The following is a 25,253-nucleotide window of genomic DNA, read 5'->3' on the forward strand; positions in this document are numbered from 1 at the left end:
CACACACACACACACACACACACACACACACACACACACACACACACACACACACACGATGTAGAAACGTTAAGACTCTTAGCACCGTGTTCTCCACATGCCCCCGCCCTCCACAGGGGCGACCTCCACCTTGAACAGTGGGGTCCGCGTGTGTACAGTACATACATCCCTGCCTGTTCTATTAGCACCTTGGGCCCGTCGGCCTCCAGCACTGTGTGCCAGCCACGCTAAACCTTTAGCCGACCTTTACCTCCGCCCGTGACATTTAGCGTTCGCGATAGGTCAAACGGCTCCAAAGAGTAGTCGAGAGGCCGGGGTGGGCCGGAGGAGAAGGGGAGACACGGCATGGCAGCCGGGGTTCAGACAGGCGGAGAGCGCCGTGTGTGTGTGTGTGTGTGTGTGTGTGTGTGTGTGTGTGTGTGTGTGTAGGCCGGGTTGGGCGGGGGGGGGGGGGTGGGGATCAACAAACAGAGATCACTCCTTGTCAACATCTAACCCCTTCCACGTGCATTCGGTGACACCAGACCTGAATGTTGTATCTCTTGAACCACCAGCAGCACCCCCACCTCTCTAACATCCAGCCGGAGTAAGCACTCCGATCCTGAGCGCTCCGCTCCGGGTCCTGGGAGGAGCCAAAACATGGAGCGGCTGGGGTGAGTCCAGTCCAACGCAGAGCTGCCGGCCCATGGAGGACCACAAGAACGCCACACTGACCGCACACAGTACGTTTTCACACCGTCTCCATTGAGAAAGTCAAACCTCCGTCCGGAGTAGTTCCCCCAGCTGTTAACCAGGCCAGCGTGCAACATTTGAATCCCGGTATATTTCATAACCTACCTTCTCTACAGGCAGTGCTGATGAGTTGTGATGATGATAAGAAGCCCCCTTTACGAACACAGATTTGATCTAAAGTAGTAGGTATTAGTAGAACATTCTCAGGCCTCACAGGGGCCCCTCTACCAAGGACCTATGTTAGTCCCACTGCCAACCCGGCCTGTGGAGCTCAACTCAGTCTGACTACCTCCTAGCCCTGATGATCAATAACAACACAACGTACAGATCCCCAGTGAGAGCGGGCTCAGAGCCAGAGGGGGAGGAAGACAACATCTTATTAAGACTCCTCCGCTCTGATCAGGCGTTTGTTAACGAGATTTCCAGACACGTTTTTTCACCCGTGCTTACCTAACTCTTTTGGGGGTTGCGTTTCTGTGTCATATTTCGAGCCTCCGGCATGTCTCCCAAACGTATAACTAATGTTCCACCTCTGCCATGTTCTGTCCGTCCGTCCGTCCGTCCGTCTCCCTCCCTCCCCGTCTCCATCCCTCCCTCCCAAGCCTTTGATTGTGGCCGCGTGGCTCCGCCTCCTCGCTCTAGATTTAAGCCTGCATGCGCTCCCTCCCGACAGAGAGTAAATAAACAGCGTGATGCTAATTAGCGCAGGTTCACGGACACCGCCAGCCCAGAGACACCGAGGGGGGAGGAGGAGAGGAGAGATAAGTGCAGGGGGGGGGGGGGGGGGGGGGGGGGTGGGGCTGTGTGTACCCCGCACAAGGACGAGACACACACCGCAGCGCCGACGCACACACGAGTACGGTCGCTGGGCGGTGAAGGACGGACACACGGCCACGTTCTGGCATTCAACCCCGGGGGGGGGGGGCAGGCAGTGGCAAGGTAAGAAACACACAGGCAGGTTCCCCCTCCCTGTGAGCCTAAAGACGGGAGGGAAGGCAGAGTCTGGGTGGGGGGGGGGGTGAGGGGGGGAGAGAGAGAGAGAGAGGGAGAGGGTGAGGGGGAGAGGCGCTACCTTCCTTAATGACTGCCTGATCCCAGGGCCCCGGAGAAGATCAAACAGGATGCAGATGACGGCAGCGTTCCTGTCCTCGTGGGGTAGGAGGAACGCTGGCGTCTCAACAATAAACACAAGCTGAAGAAACACTGGAGGAGGATACGAGATGAGGTGGAGGAAGATAAAAACTAGATGAAGACGTACAGGCAGGTGGAGGAAGATACAACAAGCTGAAGAAACACAGGCAGGTGGAGGAAGATACAACAAGCTGAAGAAACACAGGCAGGTGGAGGAAGATACAAGATGAGGTGGAGGAAGATACAACAAGCTGAAGAAACACATGCAGGTGGAGGAAGATACAACAAGCTGAAGAAACACAGGCAGGTGGAGGAAGATACAAGATGAGGTGGAGGAAGATACAAACTAGATGAAGACGTAGAGGCAGGTGGAGGAAGATACAACAAGCTGAAGAAACACAGGCAGGTGGAGAAAGGTTCATGATAAGGTGGAGGTAGATACAACAAGCTGAAGAAGTACAGACAGGTGGAGAAAGATGCAACAAGCAGAAGAAGACGTACAGACAGGTGGAGGAAGGTACACGACGAGGTGGGAGGAAGATACAACGACCTGAAGGCGTACAGACAGGTGGAGAAAGACACAACAAGCTGATGACGTACAAAGAGCTGGAGGTGGAGCAGATGATCTGGTGGAGCCTCGATGGGCCTTCTGAGGAACCCAGAAGCAGGTGTGAAAAAACGACAGCAAAAGTCATCAAAACAGCAAAAAACCTCCCGTTCATCTCTACAGCGTCAAGACGGGATCCAGTAACTTCCAACTATAAAGCCTCAGCTAACCCCCCTCCTCATTAAGGAAGATAAAAGAGACGGGATGGGAAGCGGACCTTAATCACCTGCGCTTAATGGCTGATACAAACACGCCGGACACCTAAACAGGGAGCGGGGCGGCTGGACCCCTCGTCAGACGGCTCACTAATTGGACCGGGCCTGAGCGGGAGCCAGGGGTGTGTTTGATGGCTCGCCGCCGGGGTGAGGCACACACCATCAAAGACCAATCCCCGGCCCCGTAGCGACCGTTACCCCCGCCCAGCGCTGCTTCCACCGCTAACGAGACCCGTCTCCGCGCGCAGACCGATGGGAGGAGGACGGAGGAGGACGGAGGATGACGGAGGACGGAGCGTGGGCGGTGCGGCCGGCGAGAGAGCCAGGACAGAGCGTTGCTAGCCTAGCGTGCTAGCTCAGAGTGCTAGCCCAGTGTGCTAGCCTAGAGTGCTAGCCCGTCGTGCTAGCCCCAGCGTGCAAGCTAAGCATTCTAGCCAAGCGCGCTAGCGCGGCGTGCTAGCCTAGCATGCTAGCTCGGTTTTCTAACCTTGCGCGCTAGCCCAGCGTGCTACCCCGTCGTGCTAGCTCAGAGTGCTAGCCCAGCATGCTAGTCCGGAACGGCCCTCAACCCCGCGGTCCATTGTTAAGGTGGACCGGCCCCGTGTTAAGGTGGACCGATGGCATGGTATTGTTTCTGAGATTTGGAGACAATCTTCAGATGAAAGATTAGGGGGGCGGGGGGCCGGGGGGGGGGGGTAGATTAGACACACTGGCAGGTGGGCTCCCGTCGTGGCCGGGACTTATACAAAGCTCTTAATCTCACATTAAACCCAGTGCAAACACTGGATACGGAGAAGATGAGGCAGATGAGCAGAGTGCAGGGCACGGGGGAGAGAGGGGGAGAGAGGGGGAGGTGTGAGGGAGAGAGTGAGAAGGAAGGGGAGGGAGATGGAGGGAGACAGATAGAGAGAGACAGATAGAGACGTGGGGGAGAGAGTGAGGAGGAAGGGGAGAGAGAGGGGGAGACAGACAGAGGGAGACAGATAGAGACGTGGGGGAGAGAGTGAGGAGGCAGGGGAGACAGATGGAGGGAGACAGAGGGAGACGTGGGGGTGAGAATGAGGAGGAAGGGGAGAGAGAGGGGGAGACAGAGACGGTAGACACGCTATTTTCATAATGAGGTCAAAGCAAGTCGTGGGACTTCACTCTCGGGGGAGACTGCGATCACATCACACACTGGCACGCCGGGACGAACACACGCATACACCCCCCCCCCCCCCCACAAACCCATTCCCCTGATAAACCCCCCGCCCCAATATACCCCCAACCCCCCCCCCCCCCCCCCCCCCCCAACGAGGAGAGTCCTCCCCTCAACGAAACAAATAAGGAGAAAGAGAGCGAGAGTGATAATACTAATCAGAAGGTCTTCTGAGGAGCAGTGTTTCGATGCTAATGTCCTCCTCTCCTCTGGTCTTGAACCCCTCCCTCTGAAGCCTTAGCATTGACCCTCTCCACACAACAACCCCGAGCCCCACCCAGCACCACAACGCCGGAGAAACTTTTTACCTAATGGGTGTTTCAGCCTCCTCCTTCACTCTGCCCCCAGGGTGCCGCGGGGGGGGGGGGGGGGGGGTGCAGGGCCTGTCCCTCCCTCTCAGCTCTCCCCTGGAAACACATCAAAGACACCCCAAAATAAACAGCATGTAAAAGCACCGAATCAGCATCCCGGTGCGGCCGAGAGGGCATCGCCGTACCGGGGGGGGGGGGGACAACAAAAGAGGCTCCTCGCTCTCCTCCACACCTCCAGGGCCTTGGGCCCCTTCACCCCCTGACCCAGTTATCAGGGGGCCGCCGTGCTTCAGCGGCCGCCCCCCTCTGTCCTCCGACGGATGAGAGGAGACACGCGTTTAATCGTCGTCCTGATGTAGCCGCGCGCGGCGACACGCTAAAGGTACGCACCGTGATCGCGAACACGCAGCGCCCTGTCTCACACGCAGCACACACACTGGACGAAGACGTGAAACACACACACGGTCGCAAACACACAGGCAGGCACACACACATACTCGCGCAGACACACACACACACACACACACACTCGCGCAGACACACACACACACACACCCCTGTTCCCGCCACGCTGGCTCTCCTGATGCCCGTCTCCTTGCTCGGCCATTAAGGCGACTAAACGGGGCCTCGTTTAGCAAAGGGGTGTGTGTGTGTGTGTGTGTGTGTGTGGGGGGGGGTGGGGGGGGCAGGCCGTGCTCGTCCCATCCAGCCGGCATTAAATAAATAAGGAGCACTTCCTCCTCGCCCGCGTGTGAATTATTCAGTTAACACGCTTTATCCTCTTCCCTACAAGCTTGTTAGAGCACCTCAGGAATGGGAGGTGGGGGTGGGGGGGGGGGGGTGTAAGGGGGAGGGGCAGGGGAGGGGGGGGGGGGTTCATGTGCGACTCAGCAGAACCTGCGGCACTTCGCTAAGCTTACTGCCACCGCGCTCACTCAGGTGTGTGTGTGTGTGTGTGTGTGTGTGTGTGTGTGCACAGGTGGGGGGCTAATTTGCGCTGACACCTCCTTTGTTTCCAGGGGAAACAGGGACGAGGGGGAGCCACACACACACACACACCTGAATACTTTGCCTTCATCACATGAACCAAGAGCAGCACACATCACAGGGAGAGAGACAGACAGAGAGAGAGAGAGCGAGAGAGAGACAGTCAGAGAGAGAGTCAGAGAGCCAGAGACAGACAGAGCGAGAGAGACAGTTAGAGAGCCAGAGACAGAGCGAGAGAGAGAGACAGTGAGACATAGAGAGAGACAGATTGAGAGAGAGAGAGAGACAGTCAGAGAGCCAGTGAGAGAGAGTCAGTGAGACATAGAGAGAGAGAGACGGATTGAGAGAGACAGAGAGAGAGAGAGAGACAGAGACAGAGAGAGAGAGACAGAGACAGAGACAGAGAGACTCCCCCCGACACGAGATTATCAGGTGGAGGCTAGAATACAAAACGGAGCATATCCATAGAATTAACTCCTTAGTAGTCGGGATGAATTATTGAGAAATGACGTTGTGGGACGTGCCGCGCTGGGAACATGCAGAGAGCCAGCCCGCCCCCCCGCCTGCCCCCCCCCCCCCAGCCCCCCGCCCAGAAGGACACCCTGGCGACAGCTCCCCGACCGCCCTGAACCGCCCTGATGCTAATCAGACGCAATGGGACGAAAAGCGCTTAGCCAAAACAAAAACATAAAAACAATCAGAAGCACTTTTTGATTAACCTTGAGCCCCCCCCCCCCCCCCCCCCCCCCCCCTCACACACACACACCGGTGCTGCGCCTGAATGCCACGCATTAGGCTGCTTACTGAGTAGAGCCGGTCTGTTCAGGGGGAAAATTTGCTGGACATCTTTAACAAGTCGGGTCCACCCGCAGCACTGGACGGAGCATCGAGGCTTCGTCTGAGGGTTTAGGACACGGAGGAAGTGCTGGGGAAGCTGGGGTAAGAGGGACAGAGTACTGAGAGCTAGAGTCTGCATCGCCACCCTCATCTTCACCCTCCATCTTCTTCTTTATGTCAACACCGACAGCACACACACACACACAGACACACACACACACACAACTGTGAACGAAGTTGTGAGTCTTGAGTCTTTTGCTGAAGCTGGCGAGCGACTCTGCGGTCCTGACGGTGTATATCTATGTACGGTACGCGTGTTGTTTCTGTGGGCGTAGCGTGGATGTCATTAGGTTAAAACTCTGGGGACAAACGCTCATAAAGACACTGCCAGCTACTCCTTCCCTCGTGCTGTCTGGACCAATCGGCAGCCTGCTGCCCCCCCCCTCCTCCCCCCGTCCTCAGACTGGGAGTGGCATACGACTCTCTGCCTCCAAACCAATCAGAGCATCCGAGAGAGCAGGGTCAGGCGAAAGTTCCGGCCCCATTCCCATTAGGGCTGATAGTCTGACAACGGGAGCAGGGGAAATATGGGCGTTAAATATTAATGTGCAACACCTCTATTCTGCTCGGCGGGTCGCTGTGCACTCTTAAGTACCCGACAAGTTCCCCAAAGTAGCTAAATCAAAAAAAGGGCCCATTGTTCGCCTGTGGACATTACCGTCGCCGACATCACTGTGGAACATAGTCAACAAGGCCCGGTGCCTTTCATGTTACCGGATATTATATTTCATCTTCTTTTGAACCCTTGAGCAGAAGCAAAAAAAAAAAAAAAAAATCCAGAGAAGAAAAAAAAAAGAGCCAGCTTCACGGAGCCTCACAGCTGCGCTGCCGGGTCCTGAATTAGCCCCGACCACATGAGAAAGGAGCTCTCTCCTGTGAGGCAGGGGAGATTACAGCCCTGCGCTCTACTCTACCATTAAACCACAATTAGTGCAGCATTACGCCGGTGATGTCATCAGGCAGGGCCGACGGGGAGGAGGGGAAACAAGGGGTCGCTCCGCTCTGTAGCGAGAGACCGCCGTCCCCCCCCCCAACCCCCCCACCCACCCGCTTGTTTTATTTGGTTTCGGCTCGCTGCTGCGACCTAGTTAAACCCAAACCCGCTAAGGCACGGCGCGATGCTTGCAGACACTGCACATTAACAACGTGGAGTGGAGGTCTGTGTGGAGGCCGGGGCTCTGTGTGGACAGAGCAGGGGTCAGCGGGGGGTCTGACCTGCAGTGACCTGTGGGGGGGCCTGGAGGAAGGCCGGGGTAGACTTTCCGTCTCCGCAGGCCCTCTTGTCCAGTGACACCATTGTTGTTACGCAACAAACCACAATGAAAGGCCGAGCGAGATAATGTTCAGTGGACTGACGCCGCCAGGCGGGCCCAGATTTATGCTCTGGTCCAGAGTTGAGCAACACCGTGGAGTAGGGCTGCTGGATTATGGGGGATATATTGAAATCACGATTATTCAAACAATTATTTTTGGGTTTGAAAACATTTGTTCAGCATGTCTCTCCCGAAAAAAACTTTGTGATTGAGATCCTTTGAATTTCACCTTGAAAAAATGCACAAAATGTTCAGAAAGAATCCAATCTAAAATAATATACAGATTTATATTCAGCTGTTCTGCCCTTTCTATAAAAAATAATAATAATAATCGAAAAACTTGATTATGTTAATTTTGTGACCGTTTTACGCTTAAATCGTAATTGCGATCAAAATTCGATTAATCGCCCAGCCCTAAAGTTTGGACGACTTTTCCTTAAATGCAGGCTAGGGTTATCATGGATCAAAGCCAGGACTCTTTGGTGGCCCTGAAACCTTGAAGCCGGGATATCCTGACCCTAGGCCCTGAGGTCCGAAGGGATGCTCCCTGACGCACGCACGCACGCACAGTAAAAGAAAGCAGTACAGCCTAACAGAGCTCAGCATGGGAACAGTGCACGCCGAGCCCACCTCTCCAGTCGTCCCGCGGTCGGCGCATTATGCATGCAGCTCCCAGCATCTCTTCACTGGCTCGCTTAGAGCACCCCGACAACAACAACAGAGAGCACAGGCCCCTTTCTTTCCTTTTCTGGCGGCCGCCCCACCTGAGGAAGTGGAGCACACTGTCGCTGTTTAAAGAGACGGGTGGTGAGCTGGCACACAACCCCCCCCCCCCCCCCCCCCCAGGTCTGAAGGTTCGGGTCCACGGTGGCAGAGGAGGAGTGGACAGAGACGTCTGTACAGTGAGAGGACAGAGACGTCTGTACAGTGAGAGGAGGAGGAGAGGGACGTCTGTACAGTGAGAGGAGGAGAGGAGGAGAGGAGAGAGACGTCTGTACAGTGAGAGGAGGAGGAGAGGGACGTCTGTACAGTGAGAGGAGGAGAGGAGAGGAGGAGGAGAGAGACGTCTGTACAGTGAGAGGAGGAGGACAGAGACGTCTATACAGTGAGAGGAGGAGGAGAGGAGGAGGAGAGAGACGTCTGTACAGTGAGAGGAGGAGGACAGAGACGTCTGTTCAGTGAGAGGAGGAGGAGAGGAGGAGGAGAGGAGGAGGAGAGGAGGAAGAGGAGGAGAGAGACGTCTGTACAGTGAGAGGAGGAGAGAAGGAGGAGGAGGAGGAGGAGTAGACCAACACTAGGAGGCCTCACCGCTCTATCGTTTTGGAGCAAACGCTTTGACAAAAACTTGAAGCAAAGAGAAAAGCAGTGAGTAGATGGGGGGGGGGGGATCAAAGGCCTGGGTGTTTTTGGCGAACAAACCGAAGCAGCCAGGAGGGCCAATGAGAAGAGGGGGAGGCGAGCGTGCTTCCCCCTCCTTAAATTGATCCCATTGAGACCCTCAAGGTCCGCCTCCAAGGAGAGAGAGAGAGAGAGAGAGAGAGAGAGAGAGAGAGAGAGAGAGAGAGAGAGAGAGAGAGAGAGAGAGAGAGAGAGAGAGAGAGAGAGAGAGAGAGAGAGAGAGAGAGAGAGAGAGAGAGAGAGAGAGAGAGAGAGAGAGAGATGTTGGTGGTGGGAAAGGGGGCGTGTCAACCGGGTCAAGCAGAGGAGGAAGTGGGGAGAGGAAGGGGGTGGGTCCTAGCGTGTGGAGGTACTCTCTCGGACCCCCATGTTACAGGTCTGATGCCGTGTGTGGGCGGGGTTCTGGCCGCTGAAGCTCTGGCTCATTAGGGGGCTGGCCTGAGATCAGAACCGAGCCCGGTGCTGTGATCCAACCTCCGAGGGAGGGAACGCTATCATAGGAACCAGGAGGCAGGCACACACACACACACACACACACACACACACACACACACACACACACACACACACACACACACACACACACACACACACACACACACACACACACACACACACACACACACAGATCCGAGAGTGTTTCTTCCCATATGCAAACACGCTTGCCGCTTAGTAAAGAAGGATCCAGTACGTCTCCATTCACTTTCAGGATCGATCCGGTTCCGAGTGCTGGATCATTTCCTTGACCCGGCTGATGAAAAATGTATGCAGTAATAAATAAGGGAAAAACCTGTTTGCCTTGACGTGCTTTACAGGTCTGAACCTTTTGTCCTGTTAAAGTGCATGTCTCGTTTAACGAGGAGGAAGACGAGGACGAGGAGGAGGAGGAGGAGGACGAGGAGGAGGAGGAGGAGGAGGCGGAGGAGCAGGAGGAGGAGCAGCAGCAGCAGGAGGAGAAGGAGGTGGAGCAGGAGGAGCAGGAGCAGGAGGAGGAGCAGGAGGAGGAGCAGGAGGAGGAGGAGGAGCAGGAGGAGGAGCAGGAGGAGGAGGAGGAGCAGGAGCAGGAGGAGGAGGAGGAGGAGGAGCAGGAGCAGGAGCAGGAGGAGGAGGAGGAGCAGGAGGAGGAGGAGGAGGAGGAGTAGGAGCGCTGCAGGAGGTGAGGTCAGGTACAACAGGAGGTACGAGAAGGGATGGGGCGTCTCATAAATTACAGGGGGTTCCGGGAGAACGAGCTGCAGCTAATCTCCTGGCCCCCGCTCCTCTATAGACCTGGCCCCCGCTCCTCTATAGACCTGGCCCCCCGCTCCTCTATAGACCTGGCCCCCCGTCCTCTATAGACCTGGCCCCCCGTCCTCTATAGACCTGGACCCCCGCTCCTCTATAGACCTGGCCCCCCGTCCTCTATAGACCTCTTTCAGGATGGGAGCAGAGTGGAGGACCTAGTAACCCAGGCTCCTGCTTTACTCTGATCTTTCAAATCTTTTATGTTGGACTATAAAACAGGTTATATTGAAATATCAATGCGACAAGTTTTTGGTAATTATTTAAATTAATTGTTTTATTAATGAGTAATAAGAAAAATAAGGTTTGGGATAATTGTTATACGAGTCGATGAATCACACAATCAAAACATTATTGTTAGGAAAATCGATAAAGAAAGAATCGTTAAGGTGCAGCCCTAGTTACTCTCTCACACACACACACACACACACACACACACACACACACACACACACACACACACACACACACACACACACACACACACACACACACACACACACACACACACACACACACACACACACACACACACACACACACACAGCGCGCGCGCTTCGAGTGTGTGGTAGCAAATACATTTCCATGCCACATCTTGCGAAAGTAATATATTCTCCACATCCGCCTTGACAGGTTAACCAACGTGTGAGAAGGGGGGGAGGGGGGAGGGGGGAGGGGGGGGTGACAGCTGATGAAAGCGGGGCTCATGTTGAGTTAGCGTCCCGGGAGTTATTTAACCATCACGGGGGCTTTCCTCCGCGGGGAGACGGATGGGCGGCGCCGACTCCGAGTGTGAATAACTCGCCACCTCATCAATAAGTTCCGCTAATATCATTAAGGTCGGCCCTGCGGCAGACAAGCCCCGCCCACAGCCGCCCGCCGCAGCCAATAGGCCGGAGTCAACGTCGATATTTAGACATTTCATTCAGCTGACTCTCAGCACACGGCCATTTGTTTAATTGGCCGAATAAAACTTGGCAGGCGTCTGCGTGTGTGCGTGCGTGTGTGAGGTGAGGCGGTCCAGCGCGGAGGCTGTATAGGTAACCTAGGTAACGTTCTGACGGGGACCGCGTGGAGCGGGGTGAAGGCGGGGACCATAGACCCATCGGGATGGTCGTTTGTGAGGAGAAGCGTGGCAAAACGGTTGGGCGGGGCGGGGGGGAATAAAGAGGCAGGGAAGCGAGAGAGAGAGGGAGGAGAGGAGCTCGTCATTGGAACAAAACGGAACCAAGAATCAATTGCAGGGTTTAAAAAGCTGACCATCACAGCTCATCGTGTTTCCGAGGCTGCCCACTGCTCCACGCCCTCGAAAGGCCTCTTCCCTGGCCTGGGGCGAGGGAGGTGGAGAATGACCTCTCGTAGACTGAACTACAGCAGGACGTCACTAAAGGCTCCGGCTAAGATGGACGTTTCAAACAGAGAAGGCCCACAGAGTGAAGTTTGGCTGGTCAAAGGTTCACACACAGGGGGGAGGGGGGGGGGGGGCTGCTTCCTATGAGAAGGACAGAGGACAGGTGCATTAGCAGCTGCCTTGTTCAACTTCCAACTGGACAATTCCCAAAGCCAATCAGAGCGCAGAAACAAACCATGCAGCCCACATCTCAGTCTTCACCTCAGCCTTTCCTACAGTGGGCAGGATAGCTCGTTAGGGATGGGCTTAATTACACACGAGGTGGAATCACATCGGGCTAATTGGGCCTGCCTGCGCAGCCTTCTGACAGAGCCGTCCACGTCTTTAACCCGGGCTCGGTATGTGAGCTGGGGGGTAGCAGCGAGCTGGTGTTTGCCCCGCCATCCAGTGTGTTTGTAAGCTGCCGTGCCTGGAAATGATTAGGCCTAAGAGGGCAATTAGTGCGAGCATCGCGGTGCTAAATATAGTCCCTGCTCCCGGCTCGTATCCACGCACCCGCTTGGTTTCTGCCGCGTGTTTTCTTTGCCGTGTGGCCGGTGTGAACCCCTCTCCTCTCCCTGGCTTCAGGCCAGGGGGTGTTGACACAGTTCGCAGGTCAGGGCCTCCCCGGGGAGCATCAGACGGAGACGGGGGCGATGGCGGACGAAAGGATAAACATGCTAATGGTAAATGGACTGCGTTTATTTAGCGCTTTTCTAACCACTCGAAGCGCTTTACGATATTGCCGAACACATTCACCCATTCACACACACACACACACACACACACACGGCGGTGTCAGCCATGCAAGGCGACAGCTAGCTCGTTGGGAGCAGTTAGGGTGAGGCGTCTCGCTCAGGGACACCTTGACACTCCGGAGGACGAGCCGGGAATTGAACTAGCAACCTTCCGGTTACCAGCCAACCCGCCCTACCTTCTGACCTGTATGCCGCCCAAATAGAACGACACACACGCCTGGGTTAAGCCGTGTGTTGTGTACGCCCGGGAGACCTTAACTCTCCCACCAGGTCTAGGGTCACAACTGTACCCCCATCGCTACAACGGCATCACTCAGTGATACACAGAGTCAGAGCAGGGAGCATGAGAACAGGAGGAGGCTGTGAACAGTTTCGCAACCAAATGGCCAAACGCCACCTTAAAAGAAAAACGGCCGTTTCACACAAAACAAGGTTGGGAAAACATGTTTCCCCATTAGTCCGGTGCTGGGGAATGCAGGCGAGTGAAGAATGTCGCCCTCTCAACAATCGCACCTCCTCCGGCTCTCCCTCTCACTCCCTTTCTCTCCCTTTTTTCCGAAACCCACGTTGTAAAAAGAAAAATGGAAAGATGTTATCCTTTTCAAAAAGCAGGAGTGTTTCGCCCACACGCTCACCTGGGACAGGCGCTTGGACGGTACGGGGCGAGCAAGAAGGTTATGGGAGCCTGGGAATGTTTAACATCAAGAAGGTAATCAGTGCGCAGGCCCGGGCGCTGGGAATTGGACAGGAAATGTGGAGAGTAACCCCTTCCTGTCAGAGAGCAGGAGAGGAGGAAGTGAGTCAGGCGCGGTGACTTCAGCCCCGCAGTACATGAAAAAGAACACCTTGTTTTTGGCATGTGTGCAGGTAGGGAGGCGCGGGGAGGGAGTTTCACACGGTGCTCAGCGAGCCAGGGGAAGGGGGGGGGGAGAGAGAGAGCAGAGTTGTTACAGATGGCGAGCAACGCAGAGCAGACCTCGACCTACATCGCTGATAGCTCTTGCTCACACAGGTGATGTATGCAGAGCGGGGCTTAGCGGCTTCGGCGGGGGTGCCGGATAGAGGGGGTGGAAGAGGGGGGTTTGGGGGTACGGAGAGCGTGCTGATAACTACATGCTGAGGTGAGTCCTGAGTGGGGGGGGAAGGTAGCTGGGAGGAGACACAGAGGGGGCAAGCCGTTGGTACGCATTCTTGGGACGTCGCACACACTCACACACACACATTTCAAACCAGAGAAACAGTTGGAAGGTTTGTGTGTGTCTGTGTGTTATGTCTCTCACGCACATGCACACACACACACACACACACACACACACACACACACACACACACACACACACACACACACACACACACACACACACACACACACACACACACACACACACACACACACACACACACACACAAAACTAAGACACAATTGACATTGACAACCATAAGCATAGGAGATGTTTTTGACTTGTCCAAAGAAGCCTAAGGTATTTGAACCAAAACGTATCCTGGTCACTAGAACCATCATTAAACAACATGGGGGGTCCCGGGTCCCCCTAAAAAAAACCATTAGGCTTGAGGGCCACTTTAACCTTTAAGGCTGACCTTAAGGGAGTGTACATGAGGCCACCATGTTTATATGATCACACACATAAAGTGGGTGACCTTGCCCAAGAGAGAGAAAAAATCGAAAGACATAGCACTAAAATGTATACAAAGTATTCCGGCTTTAAAAAGGCCAACACTTTTTTTAGTAATGCAATCTGAGTAAAGCCCTTTCACTCATTTTTGATACATCCATTGGTTTGTTAAATACTAATTGGAAGGAAATGTGCATACAATATCACATGGTAAACTGTGTTCAAAAACGTTTGAACGAAAAACGACACACTTAAACTTCCACTAACTCTATAACTAAATGTTTGGTTTGCCTGACCGACACAATGTCCCCCAAATAGATTCAAAAGGAACAATTCTCCAGAAGCTCTCCAAAAAAGAGAGCGTTCTTTCCGTAGCTCTTTCAGTCTGTTTTAAAAAGGAATATGTAAAACCATTAGGTCAGGATTCCAGAACTAGATAGAGCTCAAGACAGAAAGTGGTTTCTCAGAATAACTACGAACAATCAGTATATTATCTGTGAAATACTGCGTTCGACATGGATGTGTTTCATTGCAGAGATACGTAGCTATGGACTTACTTAACGCACTTCATCATAAAATGTTTGCTAGTCATACATCCATCCAATGAGCAACATTCAACAGCGTCATGGCTTGGCTCAGCCGACAGGGACTCAGTTGAGGGATGGTAGCGTGTCCTTCGAGCGCCCTTGTTTACCGAGGTACATCTGCTGAAACAGAAGTATGCACTGCGGAAGTGTAACCGACGGACCATCTGATGCTGCGCCAGGGTTCTTTAAGGCCCAATCCCATTTCTACCCCTTACCCCTTCCCCCTTCCCCCTTCAAAACAAGGGGGAGGGGTAAGGGGAAGGGGGAAGGGGTAGAAATGGGATTGGGCCCACCTCTGCATTGACCGTACCTTTCCAAAGGATGTCCCTTGCGTCGCACACAAAAGGGATACAACAGAGGAAGCTGAGCAGTTGAATGCATTGTGCATCCTCCTCAATGCACACCAGCAGAAATCAAAGGGATTTCCTGAGGATGAGCCCTATGCTTAGATTCCACTCCCATACCGTCATCTCATTAATGTCGTTAATGAGCTGGACTTCACAGGCAGAAGGCCTTCGCGTCAGGCCTTGTCAGGAAGCCCAATGTCCTATATCCTCGCATTTGTTAAAAAAGACACCGTTGCTTGTGTCACAGATTTGCAAGTCGTACTTTGCTGAAGGTGGGCTTTTTTTTTTCTGCCCCTCTTTTACTGAAATGTCAGCAAACCCCTAAGAGCGGCTGGCTCTCTAATTCCACTGACACGGGAAAGCGGAGGAGATCATCCTCCCGTCTCTCCGCAGTCCACCAGAGACTTGCATTACAGGGACACATTCCACACGTTTATGTTTATGGTTTTTCCGATGAGAGATAGGACGGCCGGGCGGAGAGGCAACATCCTGCTCGCTCTCCTGACCAGGTGATAAATCTGGGCTCCGCTTCGCTTCGACTCGGGGGGGGGGGATCGATGGAGCATTTAGCTAATCAAAGGGAAAGGGAAGCGGCCGGGGCCATCAGCCCGGTGCCGCGAGACAAAGGCGTGATGAACGCCGTTTTCTCAGCTGGCAGACGAAAATATCAATGGTTCCTTTTTTTTTGTCTTCCATCCAGCGGCGTGACACTGCCATTAGCGATAAAAAAAAAAGGGTTGACGTTCACACGCTTCCACTAAGCCCCGGGAGGGTCAGCACCGAGACGACGCCAGGGCCGCCGTGGGCGAGGAGGCTGGACGTGGGGAACCAGGGGGGGTTGTTTGGGACGAGCGCTGGTTTAGAACCAGCAACAGCCCGGCGGAAAAAAAGTAACGGTGAGGTCCAGCTGAGGCAGCTGTTTGCTATTACCCCCATGTAGCCCCCACTCCCCCTGGCAGGAAATAAGCAATCATTTAGTACTGACAGGTACATGCTGAACCTCACTATTGCTGCTCTGAAACCAACCTAAATAATGGATTACAGCAGTTTAGTATTAGCCCTAAGCCGCACAAGTATCCGTGCCAAGGTTCGGCAGTTTTATAAGTCTCTGGATGCGAGGGCATATTTTTCCCAATCGGACGAACAAAGATTAAGTAATACCGGTTCCAGTGCGTGGCGTGCTGACGTTTTATTGTTGCAAAAGAGATATTACCTATTATTCCAGCCCGAGGCTAATGCAGAGAATCCCAGCCAGCGCCTCGTGTTATTAAACGGGCTAACCTTGCATCATCAGCACACACACACAAACACAAACGCACGCACACTAAAATATACATCTTTTAAATCCCTCTTTAATTTGCGAAGTGGTTCTCAGAGTGAGAGCCACTGCAATCAAGGAGTCTGCGGAGGAGGTGGTCGATTTCTCAGGCCACAGGAATACCTGACTCGACGGAGACGCAGGTCTCTGGTATTTGGTGGGGGGGGGGTGCGTTGTGTGTGGACACACTCAAGAGCCGAAATATTGACTTGAAATACTGGATAAACAATGGGCCGGGTCTATCAACCACCAGCACAGCAGGCGCTGCTGCCCAGAGTCTGTCTGCATTAAAGATTAAGAATGCTTCATAAGAGCGGGGAACCCTTACAAAACAGGGCCCAAACACTAACACACAATACCTTTCTAAAATAGATTAGAGTAAATCATCTATATATTGAACATAAAATACTTGAAAGAGCACGAACCCTTACAAAAAGAGCCGACACACTAACAAACAATAACTTTCTAAAATACGTTAGAGTATATCATTTATATATGAACATAAAATAGTCAATGAAAGAGCGACTCTTACAAACTGCGCTGTAACACTAACACACAATGGCTATCAAAAACGGATGATAAATCATCTATATATGGAAATAAAAGACTCAATGGAAGCCATAACAAAAACCATACAGTTCATAACTCTGTCGTTTTTACCTCCAGGGGTCTCACCCGGAGAGATTGGCCTACTTCTGCACTCCTCACTCCTCGGGGCAAACAAAAGAACCCAAAGACGACCCCGGCTCTGAGATATCACAAACCAACCGTGATTCGCTTGACAACCACATTATTAATCAAACATTTCCATTGCAAATTGAAGCGATGCGGCGGCAGCAGCAGCGTCGTCGGTGAGGAACGCTGCGGGCGCAGAGCGGAGTGGAAACGAGCACGCACGACCCTCATGGGCTCCGCGACGGGCCCTATACGTTGGCTCCGCGACGGGCCCTATACGTTGGCTCCGCGACAGGCCCTATACGTTGGCTCCGCGACGGGCCCTGTACGTTGGCTCCGCGACGGGCCCTATACGTTGGCTCCGCGACGGGCCCTATACGTTGGCTCCGCGACGGGCCCGATACGTTGGCTCCGCGACGGGCCCTATACGTTGGCTCCGCGACGGGCCCTATACGTTGGCTCCGCGACGGGCCCGATACGTTGGCTCCGCGACGGGCCCTATACGTTGGCTCTGTGAAGGGCGCGCTGGCCTGAGGGCCTCGGCCTCTCCTCCCCGACCAAACTGAGTCAGATGCCTCATTACAGCTAAACCAGTGGGGAGTCAGCCTCCCTTGGAGGTTGACTCCCCACTGGTTTAGCTGTAATGAGACGTCCCGCGATAATGGTTTGGCCCGCTCTCGTCCAGGACGGCCCCTAGCGGCGACACATGGCCTAGCCTAGCCTGGCCCCCCCCCCTCGCCTGGCCCTCTCCGATCGCTTACAAAACAAGAGGGCTGCGACGTATCAGCCTTCAAAGTGGGGGGAGCCGGGGCTGTTGTTCCACAAGGCAGGGGGGGGCCCAGTGAGACGATGCAGCACTGTGCTGCTGCGTTCAGACACATTGCAGCCCTCTCTCCCTTACATAGATCAGGGGGCTGCTGGAGTATCCCCGGGTTTCGGGGCTGAGATTTAAGGGTTCCGCGCGGCCTCCATTAGTCAGGGCCCTAAAAGCCCGGGGCCGCGGCAGGTACTGCGGCGTCATGACTTGGCTCCGCCTGCTGGCTGCACCGGCGTCTCCCATCCCTCAGAAGAACCCCGTCAGGACAGAGGCCGTCCCCCACAGCGCGCCCCGGCCCCCCTCTCCGCATCAGTCACTTTTATGAGGGGAGGCGGTTCGCGGGCCTTAACAAGACGTTATACTCGACAAGGGAGCCGCCATTACATAACCATAAAACGATGAGGGCTGCAAATCACTGGCCGGCTGGCGACCAATGAAAGGCGGCGGGCCTGGTTGTGCGTCCCCACTGCCATGCCCGTCACCACCACAACAACAACAACAACAACAACAACGCGCTCCATCCCCCGCCTTATAGACACATACATCATAAAGCCTTGTTTGGCAATGAGTGTAAAATTAAAAGAGGTCCCGAGAAGTTTCCGAATAACATAACCTGTCCGCCTACTCTTAAAGGAGACCTCCGACGCGAGAGAGAGAGAGAAAGAGAAAGAGAAAGAGAAAGAGAGAGAGAGAGAGAGAGAGAGAGAGAGAGAGAGAGAGAGAGAGAGAGAGAGAGAGAGAGAGAGAGAGAGAGAGAGATCTGAAGCCCCGCCAGCCTGGCCGCCCGCAGCCCCTCCGGGCCTCGTTCGGGGGGGAGCCTGTGGCTGGCCTGGAGCCCCTCCACCAGAGCTTATTCCTGGGTCTGTGGTCGGAGTGCAGCGTTCCACGGCTGCCTTACTGCACACCGGGGTGCGGGCCGGGCAGGCAGGCAGGCGGGCACCGCGGTGCCTGACGAGGAGCTCTGCTCTGGGGGAAGGACTGAGTAATGGCAGGGTAACGCGATCCAGGGGCCGGGAGGGAGCCGGAGCAAACCTGACGCCTAAATCATAGCTGTGGTACAAAGCAGGACAGAGGGAGGGGGCCGGGAGGGAGGGAGGGAGGGAGGGAGGGAGGTCCGCACGTCTCAGGGTACGGCGGAGGAACCGAGGGGAAAATGAGAGGCGAGTGGGCGAGGAGAAGGAGCGGGCATTAGGGCCGAGTTGTTTGGGAAAGGTCCAAAATGACAGAGGGTGAAAGTGAGCGGCCGTCTCGCTGCCGGGGCCGCGCGTGCCGCGCCCACGGCTGCGGTGGGAGGCGCCTCGGAGGAATGACAAGGCGTGGGCTCCGGTTTCAGATTCACGAGCCTGACTCAGGCGGCACACACAAGGCCCCGGAGTGAGCCAGACTTTCCAGAACGCCCGCGACGGGGAGATTTATGTGCCCTGCCTCGCACAAACCCTTCCCTACCTCACCAGGTACGGCGTTTCTGTCCTTGTTTTGAGGGGCTTGGTGGAGGTGCTATAGTCAGGGAGATGGAACGAGGATGTGTGCAAAGAGACGGCACCATCAGACAGTCTCCATCCAAAGGTGGCTCCCAGTGGTTCAAGAGATTATAGGGCCTTAACCTGTGGTCGGACTGGGTGTCTGCACACACAGGTGAGAAAACAATACAGTAAAAAGGCACACGCTGGGGGAAGAGGCCGACAAAACACTTTTAGACACATGTAATGCATCCAAGGGCTATGCCAGGGCCTAAAAAGGGGCTAGACTGATATAATTATACGCCTTGGATCCTGTAGTCCAACAGAGCACTGACGGTCATTAGCGTCCACGTGTCATTTTCATTAAGCTTTCTTGGAAACGGGCAATGGGGACAGACCAGGAGATTTACCATGGAAACGTTTTACTCAAGACTATTACTGAACCACATCCCTTTCCATCCACAATATGGTCCCCATTCATTATTCAGTCTTCAGATGCACTTCTCTTGTTCTTGTCCTCCTAAAATACGTCTTTTTTTTTGCCCTACCCAACGGACTGAATATGTCAGGCACTTAGGATTCAGGTACAACTTGAAAAAAGAAAGTCTTCTAAGGTAAAGCGACAACTGCTCCATGCCGGCATGCTACGCTAAAGTACTTTAACTCTGCGGCAGACTTCCACTGTAAGTATGAATGTTTAGTATAGTGCAGTAATACGTTTGTAGCAATAAAGGTGTGTAGTCATAAGGGCCTGCATACTAATGGCTCTCAGTGGAGAGTTGTGTTGTGTTCCAATAAGAACACAACACTGTACTGGGGGTGCCATTGTGTTCAAACCCCTCTCACCGGGTAAGTAGGCCACCGTTCTGCTGGGAAAACATAACGCAACCTCAACCACTTGATGTCATGCTAAACCAGGACTCCTGGTGAACTAGATGGCAGTAACCTGGTGAACTAGATGATAGTAACCAGGTGAACTAGATGGTAATAACCAGGTGAACTAGCTGGTAATAACCAGGTGAACTAGCTGGTAATAACCATGTGAACTAGATGGTAGTAAACGGCACTCCTGGTGAACTAGATGGTAGTAGCCAGGACCCAGTGGTGCGTATCATGTAGATCAGGCCTATTCAACTAGCGGCCCGCGGGCCGAATACGGCCCTTCTTATTTATTTTCTGGCCCGCAAGAGGTTGCGTGTCCAAAATATGTAAGGTCAAAAATTGTTATAATGATGCAATTAGAAGTGAAAAAGAAAGGAATGCGTCTGCTTTATTCCATTTAGCAGTTCTATATATATTAAGTTAACACTACTTTAAGTACGATTTACTTAATTAGATTAATTGACATTATAAGTTTTGTATTTGCGGCCCATGAACCACCAGTGGTTTTCCTTTTTGGCCCACTTGTTAAGGAGGTTGAATAGCCCTGATGTAGATCATCTTTATCTGTAGCAGACCCCCTTTGCTTCCAGCACATCTCTTCAAACGGTAGTCTCTCTGCCAGTAAGCTGTACTAACCCCAGCCCCCCACCCCCACCCCCCCAGTGAATGATATGACGACATGATCTGGGTTATGGTAAGCAGGAAATGTTGAGAAAGCAGTGGAGTTTCCCTTTCCCCCCCCCCAAACCTCGCTCGGCAGCCACATGTGAAACCAGGGCCGTAACGCCTCGGCAGCCAAGGTAAACGCCGGCGTCGTTCAAACGGCTCGCGCTGAGCGCACGATGACAGGGAGGCATCAACCACTCAGCGTTAACGTCCAGGGAGCAGGGGGGGGCGGCGTCAGCTGGCCTCGCTGGCCGCTGGAGCACCTCAGCGGACCGTGTGTGCACATCGACCTTGAGGGCATTTAGCAGACGCTTTTATCCAAAGCGACTCACAATAAGTACATTTGTCAGAAGAAGGAGAAACAATATTTTGCTGTCGGTACAGTGTAAGGAATTTCATAGAAATAAGTGCCAAGCATTGACAATCGCTAGGTTAACTCCTTCCCTCGTATACAACAAAGTGAGCCAGAGTAAGATGCTACATATGCTTAGTACGATTTATTTTTAAGTGCCAGGTCATACAACATACCCCAGCCTATCGCGTGGAACGTTTGAGAGGGCCCGCAGTGAGTGGTGCGGGTGAAGAATCCTTCCTTCAGATGAATCATACGCTACTCTTTCCAGTCATCCCACAGCAATGACGCTCTTTTCATTTCCAAATGCTGTAGTATTGTTTTATTTTAAAAGCAGGGGTTTCTCCCTTTGACTGTACATTATATTTAACATCACAATGAGCAGCTGGGTGTCATTAACCTCGTGGCTCTCGAACCTTTCGGTCAGGCCCCTCTTTGGTCCCTATATCAACAAACAACACAGGCATTAACTCCCTTCAAAGGAAACGAATCAAAGCTTGGCTCTGTGCAAAGTGATCAATTTTAAGAAATTGCCTGTTTGTCATTTCCTCAAAAGCTATAAAAGACCCTCCTTCTTGCTGTCAGTTGCCATGCCAACTTGTCAAGCAAAGTGTTTTCTTCATATTTGTTTTCTACAGGATATATAGTCGCCGTATATATTCATATATGCGTGAGGTTTGTGCGCGGACAGTTCCCGGACAGCCGTGAGGTTTACGGTCCCAGTTTCGCCCTCACATTGTGGACACAAGAGTTCACCCACGCTTCTCGCTGAGCTTCGACATTTCAGAGTGTGACACACGTCAAACCGACCCGTGAAGCGGGTGTGTGAGGGCACAGGGTTCAGAGGGCACCATGCCTGAGGCCCGCTAGGGAAACGGGGCCACAGCATAGGGCCACTAAAGGGCCCTGAACCAGGATCCAAACCCTTCACAAGTCACGTTATAAAAAATGCTGGATTTAGCACAAGCTGGTGTTAACCTAATTTTTTTTATAAAATTATCCCATTTTGTCTCGCGTTAACATTCGGGGCATTTAGCAGACGCTTCCATCCAAAGCGACCTACAATAAGTACATTTGTCAGAAGAACGAGAAACAACAATATATCACTGTCTGTACAGTAAGGATGTTCATAGAACCAAGTGCTAAACAATCTAACAAAGCAACACTAACAAAGATAGCTAGGATAAGATGCTACACAACTATAAGTCCTATTTCTAAGTGCAGGGACTTACAACATACAATAAGTGCGTACATTAAACCAAAAGGGGTCACACCGTCTTTTTGGAAAGGCCTTTGGGTTCAAACTGATTCAGTATAGTAACCAGCTAACTGGCTGGCGCCAACCAGCTGTCAGCTCTCGAGTTGGCGAACAGAACATTAATTCACGGGAACTCCTACTGTATTGATTGCTCAAGGGAGAAATTGATGACTAGATACAATTCAGTCTAAATGAAGGTCTCAATTAGGGTTTGGCAGCACCAGCACTTCTATGCCTATCATCTCACCGGCCGAATCAGCTGCATGAATGAGAGGAGTGCTCTGATGTTAACCTCTCCCCTCACTCTTTAACGTGTGCCTCAATACACCACGACTCTGTAAAAGCACAAGCAACTGTTCAGCGACACGTTCTGCAAATCCTCAGTGCTCCTCATCTTTGGACTGGTTATTGGCGTGGCTCTGCCTATCGTCCCGTACAGCATGGCATTTAGTGTCAACGTTCAACGAGTAGACCCAGTGGAACCGCTGTTATGATCCCGATGGACCCACTGGTCATGTGTATGTTGATATCAAGACACGGACATGGCGTGAGGCAAGACGGTAAAATACTGGCAGCTCCTGGTGAGGCTAGCCAATGAAAAGCAAAGATTATACTGCTTCCCTAGTGGGTGTGGTCAGCAGCACTTAGAGAAAAGTCAAAGAAAACCAGGAAAGAGAAAAGAGGGGTATGAAACTATTTGGGATAGCAAAACCTGCTCGTCTGGCAAATGTGAATTAAAGTAAACGTAATAGACTGGAAAGGAACGTTTAACTGATTCCGGAACAGCTTACCACAGAGAGAAATGTTTCCAGTTCTGTTATTACGGCTGAGGTTAGGGGGGAATTTTCCTTTGCTTTCTGGTCCTGATCTACATTCACTAATCCCACTCTCCTCCTCTTCTGAACAGCTCTGGAAGCAGACACATGACCACGAGGAAAATCAAAAATGTGGGTCAGGTGACTAGCCCAGTGTACGAGTCATTTGTGAGCGATTACGAGGAACCTATTATGATGATAATAATAAGAGACACAAGCTGAGTATCTATGGTATAAAGGCTGCGACGAATTTCTAATTATAAATATGTTGTATCCTTTAAATACGTCCATGGAACAGATGGCCAATGTGAATAATAGATACGTGTGGACCGCTGAAGAGGTAAAACTTTTCCTTGCTCTCATCGAAGAAAAAAACCTTGCAGCTATTTTAGATGGAAAACGCAATTCAACTATATATCAGGACCTACGAGAGGATTTTATCAAAAGGATACGACAAGCACTGGAATGTGTGTACATTTTCCGCGCCAATCACTTGATGGAAAGGCACCTAATTCAAATTTATTTTTTGCGAACTTTCTAATGATTCGCCTCACCTTTTAGATGGAAACGCGACTAATGAAAATACATATGGGTCCAAAAAACCCTCATAACGTTCAAATACACGGCACGTCCATTCATGATATTATGACCACTGCGATCAGAGCGTCCTACCCTGACACTGTAAAACATAACGCTTAATAATGGGAAATAACTGTGTGGAAAACTGACTGTATCCGTAGTCTACTGCGATCATAACGATTTAGATGTTTTCCCTGTATTTATGTCATACATTTCTTCCTTGCTAATTCAAGAGTTTTTTCTTGCTCTGTGGGGGGCCTAGGGTCATGGGGGGTTCATAAATAAATGGCCTGATAAGCCATTTGAGACTGTACCTGTGATTAAGGGCTATACAAATAAAGTTGAATTTAATTAAATAACCTTGCCTCAACTCATGATAAAAGTTTACTGCGTTACTTCTAAAAGTTGAAATTCCCTTCTTCTTATATTGTTCAGCAGCTTAACAACATTAGAAAAAGATAGGTACTAATTGATAGTCTTCCTCATCAGTCACAATGTTGTCCTCCTGGGGTGGGGGAGGGGGGGGAGGAGAGAGTTCTGGGGATTGACGTCATCTCCTGGTGAGTGACGTCATCCGCCGTAGCTGCAGAGCCTAGCTTGGCCCGCTGCTCTCCATCATAACCAGGTGACACCGGTCATCCTGCACACCTGAGCACCTCTCCGAGGAGGGGGACTGCTAAATGCACGTTTAGAGTCGGGCATAAACGCACATGGGTTCATTAACACGAGCCAGCTGAGTTGAACCAGGGAACCCTGGTGGGGGAGCTACCGTGATAACGTCTCAGAGGAGCCGAGGTTTTGCTCTGGTTTTGGGGGTTTAGGACGTCGTGTCGACCGCGGTTCCGCCTGTTTCTGAACGCTACTCACCCGAGTCCCCGGGAGACCGGAGGGTTCGTCTTCACTCCACTCCGGAGGTCATAATCAGAGGAGATATCTTGCAAAACGGCTGATCTTCATAACTGTTTTCCTCCAGCCATTTTGAGCGCAACCTCCAGCTGCGGTCACTGAGGGGAGACGGAACACGAAACCGCTTCTACTGCTCGCATGAGCGGTGAAAAACACGGGAATGTTCAGTATAACAGTGACATTCTATTCGTTTTTATTTTGGCTACGAAACGCTGAATGGGTCTGAGTGGTTGTTAAACACGTTCTCTGCGGACAGTACACGTTGGAACCCCCTCCTTGTTATTAATGGTATAGCCCTCCTGGTTTTAGAGCACGCAGCCAATGAGCGTCTGAAAGAGAAAGCACACAATAATAATACAGTCTCAACAGTATTTTATAACAAGATAATAATCATAAACTATGTTTATAGGGCTTCCATGCGGGTATATTTGTTGTATCTGCTCCCAAAGAATAAAACATTTATTTTTAGATAAATCGTTCTAGTAGTAGCAGCATCAGTATGGTAGTAATAGTAGAATGATTGATCCAATGGGACAGTAAAAATAACAATTATAAAAAATATATATGTCGTTTTACTTCTGCAATCTGTGCAATAAACGGCTACTAATACATCAATGCTGGACGCACACACACACACACACACACACACACACACACACACACACACACACACACACACACACACACACACACACACACGGGAGGACGCACACCGTTTTCAGTGTATCACGTCGAACTG

General features: G+C 52.3%; 1 protein-coding gene across 1 annotated transcript in view; it reads right to left on the minus strand.

Annotated features, from left to right (window-relative positions):
- LOC130377008 (zinc finger protein 438-like) overlaps positions 1-24,781 on the minus strand; it is a 35,533-nt gene extending 10,752 nt beyond the window's left edge. Inside the window, exon 1 of the mRNA XM_056583951.1 lies at positions 24,476-24,781. The gene's annotated coding sequence lies outside the window, so the exon portion shown is untranslated. The remainder of the gene's footprint in view (positions 1-24,475) is intronic.
- Positions 24,782-25,253: the final 472 nt, after the last annotated feature.

This window comes from Gadus chalcogrammus, chromosome 23, assembly GCF_026213295.1.
Source record: "Gadus chalcogrammus isolate NIFS_2021 chromosome 23, NIFS_Gcha_1.0, whole genome shotgun sequence".
NCBI lineage: Eukaryota > Metazoa > Chordata > Actinopteri > Gadiformes > Gadidae > Gadus > Gadus chalcogrammus.